This window comes from Phyllobates terribilis, unplaced genomic scaffold (assembly GCF_046119375.1).
Source record: "Phyllobates terribilis strain yellow unplaced genomic scaffold, ASM4611937v1 Scaffold_11__3_contigs__length_659146591, whole genome shotgun sequence".
NCBI lineage: Eukaryota > Metazoa > Chordata > Amphibia > Anura > Dendrobatidae > Phyllobates > Phyllobates terribilis.
The window spans coordinates 137,521,629-137,541,598 of NW_027362771.1; the positions used below are offsets into that span (position 1 = coordinate 137,521,629).

At 41.2% G+C, this 19,970-nt stretch overlaps 1 protein-coding gene across 4 annotated transcripts in view; it reads right to left on the reverse strand.

The window, feature by feature from the left end:
• Positions 1–19,970, reverse strand: part of MGAT4C (MGAT4 family member C) — a 259,360-nt gene that overhangs the window by 11,160 nt on the left and 228,230 nt on the right. The gene's annotated exons all lie outside the window — the stretch shown is intronic.

Here is a 19,970-nt window from a genome sequence, read left to right on the forward strand (position 1 = left end):
TGCCATCACTCACCACCACCCCATCAGTCCCTTCATGTAGTAAATTTTAATTTCCTCATATAAATATATGTAAGTGTTGGTGCTGGGCAGAAATCTAGATAGGGACAAAAGCACACACAATAGAGCATTACCGTAGGTAAAATAGGGGTTTGAAATGGTGATAGTGCTCACCGGGAAGGGTGGTATAAAGGCACAATACCTAAAGAAGCATGGAAAACCACTGCTGCTGCCTGACTCTGACTTCCAGGGCAGGGGACCGGGAGGCGGTAGCTAAAGTGTCCAAAAGTAGATGGAGAGAAGCAAATCTCTAGATATGTATTTGCCAGAGTAAGCATTGTCACATTCGGTGGGCTGCGCTGCAGGAATAAAGGGGTATTGGCATATAAAACATGGTTTCTATTAATAACCAACATGTTTTGGTGCCAGACTAACACCATTTTCAATGTAAAAATAACATCAATTGCCCAAATTGACAAATGAAACATGTTGGTTATTAATAAAAATCTTGTTCTATATGCCAAGGCTCCTTAATAGTGTTGAGCCACCCCCGTAGTGTTCGAGTTCGGTTCAGTTCGTCGAACACCCGTGTGTGCGCCGAACTGTTCGTCGAACTGTTCGTCGAACACCTTCGAACACCATTAAAACCAATGGCAGGCAAACAAAAACACATAGAAACACATAGAAAACACCTTCAAAGGTGTCCAAAAGCTGACAAACTGCTCAGAAGACACAACTAACACATGGAAAAGTGACAAGTACATATAGTCATGCGAAAAGAAAAGAGGTGGAGGAGTAAAAGGAGGGGGAGACACAGATATAGGCATGTCATGCCCTTCTAAAATCCAAAAAGTGAGAAGCCGAGACGGCCAGTCCGCTCCTGCCCGTGCCACCTCCGTGTCGCCGGGTTTGTGCCAGAGCCGCGGTGAACCCTGACGGCCAGCCCCCCTCTCCCAATACTGGTGCCTGTCCGCTGGTGGGTCGAGAGAGCCCCCCTGTGGTGAAGGCAGCTCTAAGCTTTTTAATTTAAATTGTCCCTCTAATTTGAATGAATACACTTTAAATCCATTTACAAGGATCTATTGGAGGGCAAGTCTCATGCCAGCAGCCGCGTAATTCCAGCTCCAGTAGCGTCCACTAAAGCTGCTGCAGTTAAAAAGCTTTTATAAGGATCGAGCTCGGCTGTCCACCGCAAGGCATCCTAGTGCCAGTCCCAGCCCCTATGCCTTGGGGTGCCTCCTGATGCTCTTCACTAAGTATCCCGTGGTCCCGAAGCATTTCCTTTGAAAAAATTAAGTGTCCAAACTACAGGTGGTGTAGCTTGCTTAACAGCCGGGATAATCCGCTGACTAGCAGACACTGCTACTAGGCACAAAGTATTTCCTGGGCTAGATGCAGTTAAAAATTTGTAAGTAGATACTCTCGTTGGATGCTGAGAAAGCATTCCATAGAGTCTCCTGGCATGCCATATATGATTCTCTTAAAAAGCTTGGGGTAGGGGTCTAGGGGACCCTTTTATAGCCAAAATCACGGCCCTGTATCACAATACGTCACCTAGGCTGAAGATAAATGGAACTGTAGCACCGAGGGCTCGGTTGCTACAGACATATTGCACCTCACCCAGAGGTGTGATATCTCACTCTCAGATAAGGATGGAGTGTAGATCAGGACCCGACACCTGCATGCATTACACCACATTGCCGTGGGGCAGGGCGACCAATATGCCCCTGAGATGGGCACGACAGTCCCTGTCCCTGGCTGGAGTGGGGGGAGGGAACACTGAGGAAGGGGAACCCTGCAGTGCAGGAGCAGGGAGGAAGCAGTTCCTGGGTGCATTGAGAAGGGAGTATAAAAGGTGGGCACCATCTTAGTTCAGTGCAGAGAAGTCTGAGCAGAAGTGGCAGGGAGCAGGGGCTCTGCATGAGCTCTGCTCCGGAGGCGGGCCTAGTAACAGAGGCCCAGGCCTGCAAGAGGGAGAAGGAAGGAAGAGGAGCGGAGAAGGCTCCAGGAACGAGGAATGAAGGGATCCCAGGGGTGCGGACGGGCGAGTCGCCACCGCACGCCCGAATCCACCTGCGTGGAGGGGTCAGGCCAAAGGGGGAGACCGGTCCCCGAACTAGTGGAGGCAGGAAACGACCCTCAGCTAGAAACCGGAGGCTCTGACATTTTATGTGGCGCAGCCCCTTGCTCCACCCGCTAGGAAGGCACCACATAGGGTCAGGGAAACTGGCGCCAAGTTTACCAAGAGGAGGCCCGAGGCAGCCGGACAGAAGTGTTGGTAAGAAAGGCCAGACAAAGGACACATAAAGGGGGTCCTGTGAAGCGCTCCAAAGTTATCTGGGAGTTGTCTGAGCCCCTCACCTGGTGAGCACAGTACGACGTGGGCAGCCGTTACCTGCAGACGTGGTCTGGATAATAAGAACTGTGAGTAAAGGCCCTGAACTGCATCACTGACTCCGTGTCGTTACTGCTGCTGCCCTGCACCATCACCCCCATCCTCCGCATACACTGCCCTGAGGCTATACTCCTCCCGTGGGGAGTTATGCTACGCTCTGCTGCACCCACAACACCAGCCTTAGCGGTCTGCCCTGTAGCGGCGGTTCACTCTGACCGCAATCCACGGGTGGCGTAGTCGGACATTTAAACATCAAAACCACATAAATAGTTCCGCCACTGGTTTGACCGCCCTGAGCCACGGAACCGGATCGCCGCCACGAAGACTACAACCACCAGCATCCACCAAAAAGGGTCCGGCTCCGGGTGTCCCAAGGCCCAGGGGGTGCGTCAGAACATTTTCATCACCTTTCACAATCACCAATGGGACAAGGCAGGGATGTCCTCTGTCCCCTCTCTTATACATCCTAGTGACGGAGCACCTGCTCTCATCAATTCGCCATAACCCCAATATTAGGTGGATTGAGGTGGGAGGCACCGAGTACAAGTGCTCTCTATTTGCTGATGATGTCCTAGTATATATCACTCAATCACATATATCCATCCCTGCTGTTATGGCTGAAATAGATCACTTTGTTACATGGTAAAATTTTAAAATCAATGCAGCGAAGTCTGAGACCCTCGATGTCTCCCTCCCTAAATCCATATAGGATTCCATCCAGTCCAACTTTCCCTTTGCCTGGCCCTCACAGGGTATCAAATACTTAGGAATTCCTATTCATAGAGACCTCTCCCATCTATGTTATCTTAATTTTGGGCCCTTTATTGAAAAATTCCATACAGACCACGGTTGGCAAGTTAGAACTGTAAGATTCACTACGTGAACCGCTGGTGTTTTGTGGAAAAGCACATGTACACCACGTTCCAAATTATTATGCAAAAAGTGTTTAGGAGTGATAAGGGAAGAATTTGTTTGTTTGTCAGTTAAACTCATTGATGGTGATGTGTGTCAGGGCTCTTTATATCACTGTAAGCAATTGCAGACACCTGTGCTAATTAGTTTGGCAGGTGTGTCCAATGAAAGGCAAGACTACTTAAGAAGGCTCTCTCACATTATTAAGCAGCCTACATTTTCTGCCAAAATGGGAAAGAAAAAGGATGTGTCGGCTGCTGAGAAGCAACAAATTGTGGAGTGTTTAGGTCAAGGCATGACTACAATCAACATTGTGCGATGATCAGGATGAAGTGTCTTGGCAATCAAGAAGTATGTAGCTGATTCACAGTACACACGTGTGCGTGCTGATAAGGGCAAATTGAGGACTCTTTCCTACAGGCAATTACGTCAGGTTGAAAGAGCAGCGGCAAAAAAGCCTTGTCATAGCAGCAGACAAGTTTTTGAAGCTGCTTGTGCCTCCAACGTCCCCCGAACAACAAGATGCAGGGTCCTTCAGAGGTTTGCAGCTGTGCATACGCCATCCTGTCGACCTCCTCTATCCACTTCACCCAAGCAGAAACGGCTCCAGTGGGCCAAACATTACATGAAGACTGATTTCAAAACTGTTTTGTTCACGGATGAGTGCCGTGCAGCGCTCGATGGTCCAGATGAATGGAGTGGAGGATGGCTGGTTGATGGACACCCCACGCAAACACGGCTACAGCGCCAACAAGGAGGAGGTGGAGTAATGTTTTGGGCTGGAATCATGGGGAGAGAGATTGTCGGCCCCTTTAGGATCCCTGAAGGCGCTAAAGATGAACTCCATAATGTATGTGGATTTTCTCAAACAGCACTTCCTGCCATGGTTCAAGAAGAAGAACCGTGTATTTCACAGCAAGATCATTTTTCTGCATGATAATGCACCATCTCATGCTGCACATAAAACATCTGCATCTCTGGCTGATATGGGCATAAAAGGGGACAAACTTATGGTGTGACCCCCATGCTCCCCTGACCTCTACCCCATTCAGAACCTTTGGAGCATCATTAAAAGGAGTGTCTATGATGGCGGGAGGCAGTTCACATCTAAGCAACAGCTCTGGGAGGGTATTCTGTCCTCATGCAAAACAATTGAAGCAGAAACCATCCAAAACCTGACAAATTCAATGGACGAGAGAGTTCAGAAGCTCCTTTCGAACAAGGGGTCCTATGTGAAAATGTAACATCACCTAGAATAAAGTTTTGAGTTGAAAACTGTTTGATTTCAGTTTCTAACAACCTGCTAATGCTTATAATTTCAAAAATGACCATTTTTTTGGTCTTTATTAAAATGAAAAGGTTGATCGAAAAGTTTGGGGGATCTAAGAGTGTGGCAACCCAGTAGTCATGATTACTTCGAATTCTGACAATATGAGGGTCATGCTGCAGGTAGTGCAGCAAGAAGGCACTTATGTGTCTTGCGCATCTCGGAGCCCCAAAATTATTTTCCGGGCTAGATGCAGCTAAAAATTATTTTTAATTTTAAATCTGGTGAAGCTTATTATAGATGGCCTAATAGGATCAGTGCTGCACACTGCTACAAAGCCCAAATTATTTTCCAGTCAAGATACAGATAAACATGATTAGTAATTTGAAAGCTTAAAACGGTTGGTAGGGTGATTTTAACCAATCATCAAGCTTTTACTCTCCCCAGGATGACACAGGGGTAGAAAAGTCGTTTCGGATCCATGATTTGTTCATCTTTATGAACGTGAGTCTGTCTACATTATCAGTGGAGAGCCGCGTGCGCTTATCTGTCAGCACACCACCAGCAGCGCTGAACACACGTTCAGACAGAACGCTGGCTGCGGGGCATGACAAGATCTCCAAGGCGTAAGTGGCTAGCTCCGGCCATTTATCCAGATTGGAAGCCCAAAAAGAGCAAGGGTCCAGTGACACAGTCGTGGCTTCAATGTTTACTTGGAGATACTCCTGTACCATCGTCTCTAGGCGTTGACTATGTGTCAGACTTCTTGTCTCCTGTGGCCTTGCAAAGGATGGGCTAAAAAAGTGGTGAAATGATTCCGCAAAATTGATGTTACCAGCAGATACTGTGGTTCTGTTACGGTTTGAGTGCTGAACACTTGACGGTCCCACGGTTGGCAAGTTGGAACTGTGAGATTCACTACGTGCACCACTGGTATTTTGTGGAAAAGCACATGTAAGATTCTGCAACAGTCTCTGCTGATACTCCTGCATGCGTGCATCCCTTTCTATGGCAGGAATAATTTCTGCAAATTTACTTTTGTACCGGGGATCTAACAGTGTGGCAACCCAGTAGTCAGGATTATTTCTAATTCTCACAATTCGAGGGTCATGTTGCAGGTAGTGCAGCAAGAAGGCACTCATGTGTGTTGCGCATCCAGGAGCACCAAGTCCCTGTTGTGTTGGTGGCGAGGTAACAATCATGCTTCCTTCCTCTGTCCTCTCCCCCCAACCTCGCACAACAGAAATGTGATCAAGGTCTCCCTCATCTGATGAGTCTTCCATCAGTTCGTCCTCCACTTCTTCCTGGGCTCCTGCACCTTCCTCACTAGTTTGGCTGCTACCATGCGCCCTGGTAAAATCATCTCCCCCACCCTCACATGCCTGCCGCCCTGGTGCTGCCGACCGTCTGGACCTTGCAGATGTTAGCCCTTCCGCATACAACTCCTCCTCCTCTACTTCCTCCACCTCCTCTGCTGACCTCATCTCTTGGCTGACTGTGGGTTGACAGTAAGTGGGATCTCCGACCTCATCATCATCACCCTGTGCGTTATCACACCCGTCGTCCTCAGAGCCAACCTGTTCCTGCCCTGACAAAAAACTAAAGTTGTCGCTCCAATCAGGTATTTGAGTCTTATCATCGTCTTCCTCATTGTCTCCACCAACAGGAGTTACAGTTTGGGAATGAGGGTCTACATTATGGTCAGAACCTTCTGCGTCTGGTCCTGGATCCGACTCATAAAGATTCTGGGCATCAGTGCAGATCATTTCCTCGTCTGGATTCACAGAAGCGCTGGAGTCGACCTCTGATTCCCAGGCTATAGTATGAGTAAACAGCTCTGCAGACTCAACCATCTGTTCTACCTCATACTCAGACGGGCAGCTGGAGATTTGGGAGCTGTGAGGAAGCAAGTGCGATTTGGGTGACACCTTTGAGGACTGGAGTATTTGTGATGTTGAAGTTGATGTGGAGGAGAGCCCACTTAAAGGAGCACTTGATATCCGTTGAAGCACCTGCTGTTTTTGTGCCTCATCTGGAATTTGTAGCGATTGGCGTGGCCGTAAGAAAGGGATCTTATCACATTGTCCGCTAAAAGAAGTAGACATTTTAGTTTGGCTGGAAGATGGTCTTTCTTCTGCACCTACCCCACGGACACAACCTTTTTTCCCCTTCCCAACACACCTATTCCCCTTTCCACCAGCAGCAGGCCTTTTTCCACTCATTTTGGTGGTTAACTAATTCACAACTCTGGAGTTGTTTGCACAAAAAAACAATGGATGGTAACCGAGCAGAGCTGAGTGGCCAAACTGTGGTATTAGGCCAAAACTATTGGCTGGGTTAGATGCAGAAAAAAATTATTTTTAATTTGCAACCTGATGGAGGTCAGTATAGATGGACTAATAGACCAAGTCCCACACACCGCTAGAAGCCCAAATATTTTTTCAGAGCTAGATGCAGAAAAATTTTTTATTCAATTTGCAACCTGATGGAGGTCAGTATAGATGGACTAATAGACCAAGTCCCACACACTGCTAGAAGCCCAAATATTTTTTCAGAGCTAGATGCAGAAAAAAAATATTTTTAATTTGCAACCTGATGGAGGTCAGTATAGATGGACTAATAGACCAAGTCCCACACACCGCTAGAAGCCCAAATATTTTTTCAGAGCTAGATGCAGAAAAAAATTATTTTTAATTTGCAACCTGATGGAGGTCAGTATAGATGGACTAATAGACCAAGTCCCACACACCGCTAGAAGCCCAAATATTTTTTCAGAGCTAGATGCAGAAAAAAATTATATTCAATTTGCAACCTGCTGGAGGTCAGTATAGAAGGACTAATAGAACAAGTCCCACACACTGCTAGAAGCCCAAATATTTTTTCAGAGCTAGATGCAGAAAAAAATTATTTTTAATTTGCAACCTGATGGAGGTCAGTATAGATGGACTAATAGACCAAGTCCCACACACTGCTAGAAGCCCAAATATTTTTTCAGAGCTAGATGCAGAAAAAAATTATTTTTAATTTGCAACCTGATGGAGGTCAGTATAGATGGACTAATAGACCAAGTCCCACACACCGCTAGAAGCCCAAATATTTTTTTAGAGCTAGATGCAGAAATTTTTTTTATTCAATTTGCAACCTGATGGAGGTCAGTATAGATGGACTAATAGACCAAGTCCCACACACCGCTAGAAGCCCAAATATTTTTTCAGAGCTAGATGCAGAAATTTTTTTTATTCAATTTGCAACCTGATGGAGGTCAGTATAGATGGACTAATAGACCAAGTCCCACACACTGCTAGAAGCCCAAATATTTTTTCAGAGCTAGATGCAGAAAAAAATTATTTTTAATTTGCAACCTGATGGAGGTCAGTATAGATGGACTAATAGACCAAGTCCCACACACTGCTAGAAGCCCAAATATTTTTTCAGAGCTAGATGCAGAAAACAATTATTTTTAATTTGCAACCTGATGGAGGTCAGTATAGATGGACTAATAGAACAAGTCCCACACGCTGCTAGAAGCCCAAATATTTTTTCAGAGATAAATGAAGAAAAAAATTATTTTTAATTTGCAACCTGATGGAGGTCAGTATAGATGGACTAATAGACCAAGTCCCACACACTGCTAGAAGCCCAAATATTTTTTCAGAGCTAGATGCAGAAAAAAATTATTTTTAATTTGCAACCTGATGGAGGTCAGTATAGATGGACTAATAGACCAAGTCCCACACACCGCTAGAAGCTGAAATATTTTTTCAGAGCTAGATGCAGAAAAAAATTATATTCAATTTGCAACCTGCTGGAGGTCAGTATAGAAGGACTAATAGAACAAGTCCCACACACTGCTAGAAGCCCAAATATTTTTTCAGAGCTAAATGAAGAAAAAAATTATTTTTAATTTGCAACCTGATGGAGGTCAGTATAGATGGACTAATAGACCAAGTCCCACACACTGCTAGAAGCCCAAATATTTTTTCAGAGCTAGATGCAGAAAAAAATTATATTCAGTTTGAAACCTGATGGAGGTCAGTATAGATGGACTAATAGAATGATGCTATGCCCAAAAATTTTACTTCACTAGGTGCAGTAAAAAAATTGGTATTCTATACACAGGTGGTATATCTTGCAACACAGATAGGCTACTCCACTGACTAACACACTCTGCAATAGGCCAAAAAGGATTAGCTTTGCTAGATTCAGCCAAATGCTGTGAAAAAAACTTGCACAGCACTGGCACAGACCTGCCTGGCAAAAACTGATAGGAACTGATGTAACCTAGTCCTGAAAAGGACTCCAATTACAATTAGTCTTTACTCCCACAATCTATCTATTTAAGAGCACAGACCTGCCTAATAAAAGTCGTAGGAAATGCTGTAACCTAGTCCTTAAAAGGACTGCAATCACAACTATTCCCTACTCCCAAGCTATCTGTATATTTGTGCGAAAATTGGCTTGAAATTAACAAGGTATAGCGCACACAGCAACAGCGGTGCCGTCTAACACGCAGCTGCAGCAGTGAGAAAATGGTGGCGACGGGGAAACTGGCTTGGTCTTATAGGGCAAGGACATGTGACATACACTGCCAATCACACATGCCCTTGCTTGTGTGAAAAAAAGCACTTCGCTCCGTGTGTGCGCTGCTGATAGGCTGACAGATTGCACCTCCCCACTGCAAATGCGGGAAAGAGAAAAAAAAATGGAGATCTTCATTGTTCCTGCAGAGATCCATCCCCTGCCCCTCCCCCCGCCCCGCTGTACACTCAAACTGCGTATTAACATTAATTTTCATCATTACTGAGAAAAAATCCAGTTATGATTTTGGTGCACGAACAGTTATCGAACATAACCTCGAACAGCCGAATTTTTCTTAAATTGTTCGTGTTCGCCGACCGGCTCGAACACCGCCCAAAACAGCTCGAATTTGAGATTGGCGAACAGTTCGAGTAGAACAACGCTCATCTCTACTCCTTAATTCCTGCAGTGCAGCCTGCCGAACATGAGGTTATGATTAAGGGGCACACATAGCCCTGAAACGTGTAAACCAGTGTCCTGGGACCTTGCTGTATTAAGCCCTCCACCTCCAAAATGTTTCCTGTGTTTTTACATCTAAGAATTTTCTGGAATAAAAGTTTGGAACATATCGCTTTGGTGACGGATTTTTTCGTATTGAATTGGATTCTTTGGGATTGTGGCCAGGCACAAATGGACATGTGAGCAGGAGAAAAAAACCTTTTTCTTTACGAACATGACAGTTCATGCTCTGTCAAGTGTTGGTGTTGTGACCGACTTCTTTCAAGGAAGGCCATACCCAGTTCTCTCTCCTTTAGATTGAATTTTGTTTTCGCTTATTTCCCAGTGTTTGATATGGAACTAGATTGCCATTATTGTCAAGAGATGAAAAGTTGATATCAGGGAAAGCATATTTCAATTTTTGTTTTCTTACTGCATTTGATAAATAAGTCTCCATAATAATTACTCTTAAATACAAACACATGATCTGGTCTAACATAGAAAAATAGTTGTTACACTAAGAAAACACAATCTGTTGTTGATCCAAAGAAAGACAATATAAAACCTTATCAATTGGTTGCAAATTGTCTGAAATTAATTAAAAAATTGCTTCCTAAATTCAAATTTGACAATCAGAATATATCAATAAATTAGTTTATCAATGCCAACAATCTTAAGCTGTCTTTTTCTGGGTAAAATAGTAGTAGATTTTGGTTATAGAAAATTCACTGTTGAGAAATGTTGTTTGTGATCCCAACATTACCAATTCCAGAAATTCACAGACTTATCCAATTGGATAAGTCTGTGAATTTCAAGATTTCGGTTATAGCTGCTCTTTACCACGGCAGTCCCATAATTAGTCAGTATAGTTTCCTCTTAGATCACTGGGAGAAATATAGTTTGAAAAAGCAGCCAGCAGCCAGGAACTACAGGGAGAGACCTATCTATACTGATGCACCCCCAGCTGGCTTTTCCCCTCTCCCCACCCCAGTTAATTTTGCAGGTCTCTCCCTATATACACAAAAAAAAGCTGTTAGTTCTAATCACAGGAATTGAAACAAGCATGCTGTTCAACATAGAAAAAGGAATGTATTTTAGAAACACTAGAGGGCAGAATACTCAAGCTATTAAAACAAAGTATTGCTCTTAATCTAGTCATATCACAATTTTCCAAAAAATATGTTTTAAACATTTCATTTAAAGTTTTTACCCAGCTTGATTACCTATACTTGGGAATTACCAATATTTAATTGGTGAGGGTCCGACTCTCAGCTAAAGCTGTTTGAAGGTGCTGTGATGCTTGCCTGAGTGCTGTAGTAGACTCTTCACTATTTGCACTGGCTTGCCAGCTGTTGCCTACACTGTCCTTATCAGAGTGGCAATTCAAGGTAGTGTCCTCTACAGAGTGTTCCAGATGGTGAGTTTTATGTAATGCAAAAATGGGCCATGAAAAGGTGCAACTAAGAGATTTAAATAGGACATCTCAATCCCTCGTTGGCTTCTGAATCCTACACTCGTCTGCTGACACATCCCAGCTAATGGCCAGTCAGCAAGATCTAATTAACATACATAAATAAAATACTGAAAACTTTGGAAATCAAGTTAGCTAGCAGAGTAGATTACTCCCACTGTAGAAGGACACTATAAAAGTCATCATTATGAACCACTTCCGTTGCTGCGCTGCTCACAGAGTCAGAGCCGTGGCACCTGACAGAGGAGGAGAGAGGCAAGGTGAATATGTGACAGAACAATGGTATTTTTACTCATAAGTAGCTACTAAGACTATTTAATACATGACAGCATTTGGCTATCTATGTCAGCCCATAGTATAGGAATGTACTGGACTACTCATGCTTTTTTTTTGCTCCTTCATTGTCATGCAAGGTGTGGGAAAGACTAAGTGCAACACGAAGGGATGAGAGGAAGGGAGCCCAGACGCTAGGAAAAGGGGGAGTTTAGACCTCCTAGGCTGATCTGATATCACCCTGTCTCACCCAACATCCCTAAATTGGTTCCTCACCAATCGCCGCACAGGAATCTAAAACCCTGCATTTCTTTAGAGCTAGGCCCTGGCTAGGGAAAGGGGGGGGGTGAAAACTAGTCAGTCCTCACTAACAAATAAAGACAACAAGGTAGACAGATACAGGGGAAAGTAACTTAGCTTAAGTCGATTTCAGAGAGAAAGCACACACATCAGCTTAGCACCCAAAAGGAAGTAAGAACAGCACAGGCTCCAAGCTTTCACAAGGAAACATGTGAATTTCACTGGCACCTCCCTATTACAACTGAAAGTATTTAAACACCAAGTCCAGGGTGTTAACCAGCAAGAGGGAGGTAGCCTCTGGGTCCTAGAGTGAGACAGATGTAATAAGGAGTCTGTAATGCCAAACTAATCCCACAGAAGGAGAAAGATAAGCCACATGTTTAGTCAGGGAGGTCAGGGTGGAATGACGTTGAAGGGAGAGGATCTAGGCTGAGGTCCTGGAGACCAGGTATGGATGGTCTATGGAGTTTAGAGACTGGTTGCTGACTAGGCTTGATAAACGTGCTACAGTTGTGGGATCTGTCATCTGAATTTGAAATTTCTTAAGGACTATTGCTACTGCATACCTGTGCTTCTATCATTTTATCAGTCATCTGGAGGAGAGTGGAATGTGAATACAGACTATACTGGCTGGAGATACAAAATCTGTGGGCCAACCAAAAGTTGAGAGACAGTGAGTATCGCCTGCTACAAAGGCAGTGAAACTACCGCCTCGGGGAGGGGATCTTGTGGACTAGAGGCAATGTATTTTGGCCATTTACCTGGAGTTGTTGTAAAACCTTGGATGTAAGGAATAAAATACTGTTTCATCATCAACCTGTCTAGGTGATTATTACAACCCACAACCTCAGATCCTCACAATAGAGATGAGCAAATAAATTTGTAGGACATTGGTCCAGTGGCCAAGTCAGTACTCCATGACCTCTGGATTGGAGCCCTTCAATATGAGTCCTACATGCTGTCTTCTGTGGTTCCACTTTTGATTAGCCGACCTCATGTGAGTGTCATTCCGCAATGATAGAGTAACACCAAGCAGCAAATTGTTTCACTCATCTGTATAAGTAATAACTAATATCCTTTAAGTAAAAACTCTTCTAATAGTGGAAAGCCCAAAAAATCTAATATTTCCTAGAATTGCATCTGCAGTATTTGATTATAACTTATCAGGAATTGACAGACTTATTCTCTAGTGCACGAGAATCTTGGAGGGCGGAAAGTTACCTGGATGAGGGCAAATAAAATAATTGCATTTATATTTTTAACATGCCTAAAGAGGTTTTCAATACTATATTATTGATTACCTATTTAAGAGATAGGTCATCAATAGTAGAATGATGGGGGTCGGACACCCCTTACTATTCAGCTGTTACCACCCCTTGCAGTGGTCAGTTGTTAGCAGTGGATACTGCTGGGTACTACAGATCAGCTACTATTGTAGCTCAAATGAATAATTAATGCTTCTACAGACAAAAATAAGTTTTAAGTTGAGATGTGCTCATCTCTCCTTAAAACTTTTTTTTGTCCATAGAAGCATTAATTATTCCTCTGAGCAAGAATAGCAGCGGATCTGGATTTGTCTGAAAAATATAAAATCTGACTCAATTGATTCTACATGAATAGAAAGTGCTAAAAAGCCTCCAATTGCCCTGAGAAGACGTGCAAGACACTCTGAAGCCTGTAGGACTGTATGCAACTTCTTTGAAGCTTTTTAATGCACAGCCTTAGTAATGTCAAAGAGACATCTATAAAGGCTATAGGTAAAAGGATGTTAACGAGTGGTAACAAGCAGCTTGTTCAATAAACCACTGCATTACAGCTTTTTATGCCTTTTATTATAAAAAATCATTTTTTAAAAGCATTATTATTTTTTATTTAAAAATATATCACGTTCATTTTCAAAAATATAACATTTTTACTAAATAATTTGCCTTTTGGAGATAATATACAACTCTAGTCTATGTCTGCTACCACTGGCTGGATGGGTGATTTGTCGGTGCTACTGCTGCTTCTTGCACTATACAGCCTCCCACATTGTTACTGGCAGAACTTGTGGCATTAGTGTTTATTTTTACATTACCATTTCCATTCCAGCTCTTTCTTTTACCAGACATTGTTAAATAAGGTACCACTAAGCCTGAGCCGGTTATTGAGTGCTGTACATCACTAAATTGTCAATGATTGAATTAGTATATAGTGTGGAATAGTGTATAAATTCTAATAGTTTTGCACAGAATATACAGCAATATAGGGTGTGGAAAAGCAAACATTACACAGATGCAAAAACTGAGTGCTGTGCTTCACGAAATCGTCACAAACTGAACTATGTGGTGGGGGTGTTTAATTACAGGTAGTTTGAGTGTAGCAAAATCAGACACTGGAAAGGTGCAAAAACTGAGTAGAGCTGAAAGTAGCAGCTCCTTGTCTAACACAGTCCTCAGTGATTCCTCTCTCCCTCTCTATTTCTTGTAATTCAATCTGTCTATTCTCTTCTCACACACTAATCCTCACAATATGTATTTTGCTTCTGAGGTTCATTCTCATATCCATAGTCTGTCCAAATTGCCCTGCTTGGGCTTTTATAGTGGCTGAGTCATTAGTGACCTCTGACCAAGAGTTCCTCATTGGCTGTACTATTGGGTGAGGTAACTGCAAGGCATTTTGGGGAAGCACGTTTGTCCACGCCCGATCTCATGTGATCTTACTTCCTTGTCTTATGTTTTCTGAAGCCTTTTTAGAGAATTCAGCTAAAACAAATAGATAATTATTCAGTTTTGACAAATTTTGAAATATTTGTTTCGAAGTTGATGTGTGTTAAATCTATTCACTGAGCTTTAATTTTAATCTCTTTCTTTCCAGATATGTTGTACGTTTTAAACTGTGATGTGTTAAAAAGCACTCAAATACTATTTTCAATTTTAGATCATTTATTTTCTGAGGCTACAGCTCTTCTTAATGATATATTCATCTGTGGCCAGAGAGGATGGCCAGCAGCATCAGGGAAAAATCCTTTTATGTCCTGCACATAATATTAATAGCTAGCGTTCAGGCATCATAATATGCTATCCCTCCATTGCGAATGAGGGACAAAAGTTATCCAGGCCTTCATGAAAAACAATAGGGTAATTAGCTCCCTATGGCAATCTTAATATTTACCCTTAAGGCAAATAGTTTGGGCAGATGTATTTTATGAATGAATTATCCAATCAATTAAGATGAATTGTTTAAAAAGAAATGTGTAATATAAAAAAAATTACCCATTATTTATTGCTTTCAAATCTCTTATTGTTTTCTGTTTAGCTTATTATTATTGTTAAAAAGCATAGGCATAAAAGAAGACAATGTCATATTAGGAAATGGCCCACTTAGCAATATTCTAATGAACTTATACCACCAGAGCTGTTCCCTTCATATACAAGAGTGATCTTACAAAATAGCAGAGGCCGCAGGGAATTCAAATTCCCTGTGGATTTACTGCAGCATATAAGCAAACACAAATTGTTTGACAGCATCCCCTGCCTGTTTTGCCAGGGGCAGAAATCCGTCTGCTGTAAGCAGTGACCTAAATTCTGCTGACAGTTTCACAAGGTACTTGATTGACCCCAAGTGTTTTATTGCTGCAATTTATAATCCAAGAATATCTTATGATCCATGCATCAGATTGTAATGCAATATGGTTTACGACGGCAACATTTTTGTCTTTGCAATAGGAATTCATTTTATATGCGTTTTATATGCGTTTGTAACATATACCGAACAATATCAATGTCTTATAGTTTTGTAACATTTTTGTTTTGATGCAAATAATTACAACTTGTATTAAATGTATGCAAATATGTGGAGAATTTGGTAAATTAGATAAAATGCTCGACACATATTTACTGGTATTCTTCTATGTCTTAAAATCCTACAGATGTCTAACATGCAACGGCTAGCAAAAAGGAAAGGGTTGGCTCAATCTCAATTGTCATTACAGTAGAGCTGGTACGTTTTAAAGTCATCAATAATCTTAAAAAATACTTTTTCTCACTCCCCAATATAACCATAATTTGAGCCTTTGCTTGCCTTGCTTGTACTATATAATTTAGGCTATCAAACATCCAAGGTGGGACAGGGATTAAAATGCAAACATGGTAACTTATGGCCATCATATTTGGGGAATCCATTGCTCATGAAGTAATAGAAGGAGTCTAATAATATAACTTATATGATATTTACAGATATTTTACCATGACACATAATTCAAAAAGGTTATTAATTTAAAGAGATTCATATAGGTAATATAAGCTATGTTTCTTGTGATGTTACAAATGACTTGATTTCAATATGATGGAAGTTAATGGTTTAAATAACAGAATACTTGAGAAACATCAACTTTTCAGACCACTTGCAGATTGTTCATGGTTGTATTCTGTAACCAGAGGACAAGACAAAATGTGAAGAATCCTCTTGTGCTTCAGGAAAAAAATACCATTGTGAAAAAGGTGCAGGCGGAATGAAAGAATAGTGTATATTCAAGTATTCTATATAAATTTCCATCGTATGAAATAGCTTATATAACTTGAATCATTGCATCAAATAAATAACATTTTCTGCCTTATATATGCTACGGTGTAATTTCTAGGATTAAAAATCAACCCTGGAACACAAGCTCCACCAGCCCAACCTTACATTCCATATCACAGAAAACTAGTGATGTGCAACATAAAGTGCAGTGAATGTTTATGTTCTGTCAGCTTTTCATGAATACATGAACTCCAATATTGCTGTAAATGTTAAAGAAGTATTCCTCCCATCAAAATATTTATCCTCTTATTACACTGTAATCATCATATTATATAGCACTGTGCACTTACAATTGCTCATTTTGCCCTTCTACCCAGTTAATTCTTCATTTTTTTATTAGGTCTATGGCATCATGTTATTATAAACTGACTAGGAGAATCCTTATAAGCTCTATGTAGAAAAAGGAGGTAAATTTTCTCTGCAGAACTTATGAGTCATTGCAAAAGTCCCTGGCAGGGGGTGGAGGGAGGAGCAGGGTCAGAAGGTGATGAGGGCAATGATAAATGAAGGGAAACGAGACTTCCTATTTCTACATAGAGCAAAGAAAACAGAAGAATTAGCTCGGTAGAAAGGCAAAATGATCAATTGTAAGCACACAGTGCTATAAAAGATGATGATTGCAATATATTAAAAGGATAAAAATTTTGATTGGAGTTCTTTATAATGTAAGGTAAGCGTTAGCGTTTTTTCATCAAAGAGCATAAAACCCATCCAACCACATCATAGTGTTCTTAAATATGGATGGACCCTATCACTAATTCCCTACCTCTCAATTTGCCAAACCAGGCCTCATCTGAAAGGGGAGTGAAATGAAATCGAGGCATAGCTTGCAATTAAAACCTTTTGTGGGAATGATGGATGGACAAAGTGCTAAGTCCTGGAGGATGTAGTTGGATTGCTTTTGCACTCTGTGATCGAATAACGCTATCTAAATAATAATTTAGAGAATTGGATGTGTTAGAAATGTAGAAGTCATTTTTGCTTTAAATAACAACCTATGTAAAAGACCACCTCTTTGAGATAATCCTCTTGATCTAAAACATTCCTTTTTTTCGGTTACAGATTTTGATGGAAATCAGTTTAGACAAATGTATCAATTAAAGGCATCAAAAAGGACAAATGTTTATACTACAATATTCTAAAGTGCCTAACTCAGGGGTATAGTTTTGTTGACAAGCAAATTGCACCAAATATATTACTGATGTGCACCACTTTTTAGGCACAAAATACTGGCCAAAGTATATCCCCCAAGAGGTAGCATAAAATGAGAACTAGAGTCTAACAGGAACCAAAGATATGACAAATCTATTGGCTTGCTTCATTGTAAAAGATTTGGCACATTTTAGCACTGCCATGATGTCTACATTTATGCTGACACAATCCCGAGTCTTCTAGCACCATATGTTTTTAGGGTGTCTCTTATGTGCTTAGACCTATCTTTATCTTCACAAGAAGTTGTCTCTAAAGAACCACTGTTCACTGCTGTTTTGGGTGAACATCTCAAAAGAGGTTTCTCTGTTCATATGAGTAAATGGGGAGGGCGTTAAGAAATGGCCTTTTTATGCTGATATTAAATTGCTTTCAATTTTGATCCCATTTTTTTTTTCATTACTGTGCATCCATGAGATACATTATGCAGATACAGATTCTATATACCAATATATTCATTAAAGATGCCACAATATGATAATATGAGACAAGGAAAAATAGTATTAAATTATAATCGGATAATAAAACTGGATATAAAAAGTTATTACAATTTATGTCTACAACATCTAAAAGAATATTTCAGTAATGTTGAAAGTATGGGCTGTATATTTGCTGTAAATTGGGAAACATACTGTACCAACATTTTATTATTCTGAGCATAAGGGATTTATAAGATATCCTGAGGGGAATGTGAACTGTCCAAGCCGTTTTATAAAAGACATTTTACGTTTATGACTTAAAATTAATCGCCTCTCTTGTCTTATTGTACCTTAGAAATGACAGTTTAAAACTGTGTACATTGCAGAAAAAATACTGCAGGTTTTTACACTTTCCCTTTTGATTTATTTTTTTCTTGAATTAATTCCTTTATTGATCAAGACACTGTAGCTGAAGTGCTCAATGGCAAACTTTGATGAAAAACTCATTTTAGAAAGAGATTAATAATGTGGCTAGTAAAAACCAATTTTCTCACATTTAATCTCCTAATCTATTTTACATTATTTCCCTGGTGTATACTGAACTTCACAGATACATGGTTTTGTGCAAATAATCAATTATACTGGAAGAAGCTCAAAACGGTGTGTTTTGATATGTATGAAACTTCAAGCTTTCTAAATAGATTTTCTACACCTGTAAAATGTATTATTGCAAGAAAAATTAAAATATAAATGTTGACTTTTTAAATATAAGGAAAATCTCTGAACTTCTATGGCTATAACTGCATTTATTTTCACTGAAGATTCAGTAATTCTTTGTGTTTTTGTTTGCAGACCTAGTCTTGATTTTCCATAAATTTATGGTGAATTTATCAGTATGCATTTTATGCAGAATATTGTTTTTTTCTTTTTTTTCTTAGCTATACATTTTTCCAATATACTGTTTATATAATTTTTTTTCAAAATCTTTGTTCACAGTCTTTTAACCTCTTTGTGAAGGAGCAAACTTTAGCCTTAAAATCGTTGTCCGAAACTAAAGTTGATTTTAATCCTAAATGTCTATCTACTTCATGTAATAATCTATTCACTTTTATAATACACTTTTATTAAAAAGACCCTACAGTTCACTCTTTACTTTCTTTTTTTATTGTTACACGTCCCTTTTTGATGCTGTTTTGTTTGAAAATCCTCAATGTATGCTAGGATACTCAAATGGGATGTCATCAGGGGGAAAGTTGCTGTGGTCTCTACAGCAGCTGCTTCTCCACCCTGAAAGGAAGCATCATCAGTAACATTCATTTCAGATGCTGAACTAGTCCTTGCTCTACTGAGCATGCATCGGTCGTCCATTTAAAAGCATGCTTAGTGCAAACTACCTGCTCACTCTGCAATACTCCTTTTCAATATGCAGTGACAGTGCACTCCTTCGCCGCCTTTAATGAGAAATGATGGCAACAGAGCACACTGTCAGTGTGTATTGAAAAGGTGAGAATGAGCCAAGCAGGCAAAGAAGAGATTAGCCCTGCTCCTGAAACAAACATCACTGTGACATTTGTTTGGAGGTGGAGTTGGTATGTGCGCTCCCTGCTCATTGTATAGAAAAGGACTAAGTTCCATTTTTCAATTGAGATGCGCCCCACCAAAAGCAAGGTGAAATGCACATCGGGGTGTAGGGTCGTGGTGTTGTACCTGGTCGTGGTCATTGCTGTTTATAATATTAGGTAATTATTAGTGTTGAGCGAGCATGCTCGACACTGCTCGGTACTCTCCCGAGCATCTCACTACTCGGGATGTTTGGTGAGCACCGAGCATTTTCGGGTTACTCGGGCGGGAGCTCGGGGCTCCGCCCTGCATGTTTGGCGCTCTTTACAGAGCCAATGAACATGCAGGGATTGCCAGCCAGTCATTGGAATGCCGCAGCCTTGTTGGTTGTGGGCATTACAGTGATTGGCTGGCCACACAGCGTCACCTCGAGTATTTAAAACCGGGCGCCGCCTTCTTGGACACAGTCGCTCCGGATCAGACAGTGTAGGGAGAGTGCTGCTGAGCTAGGGAGAGATTTATACTGTGAAATAGGTAGTGTAGGGTCTCTAAAGCCTGCAAAATCAAACAAACAGTCATTCTGAGGAC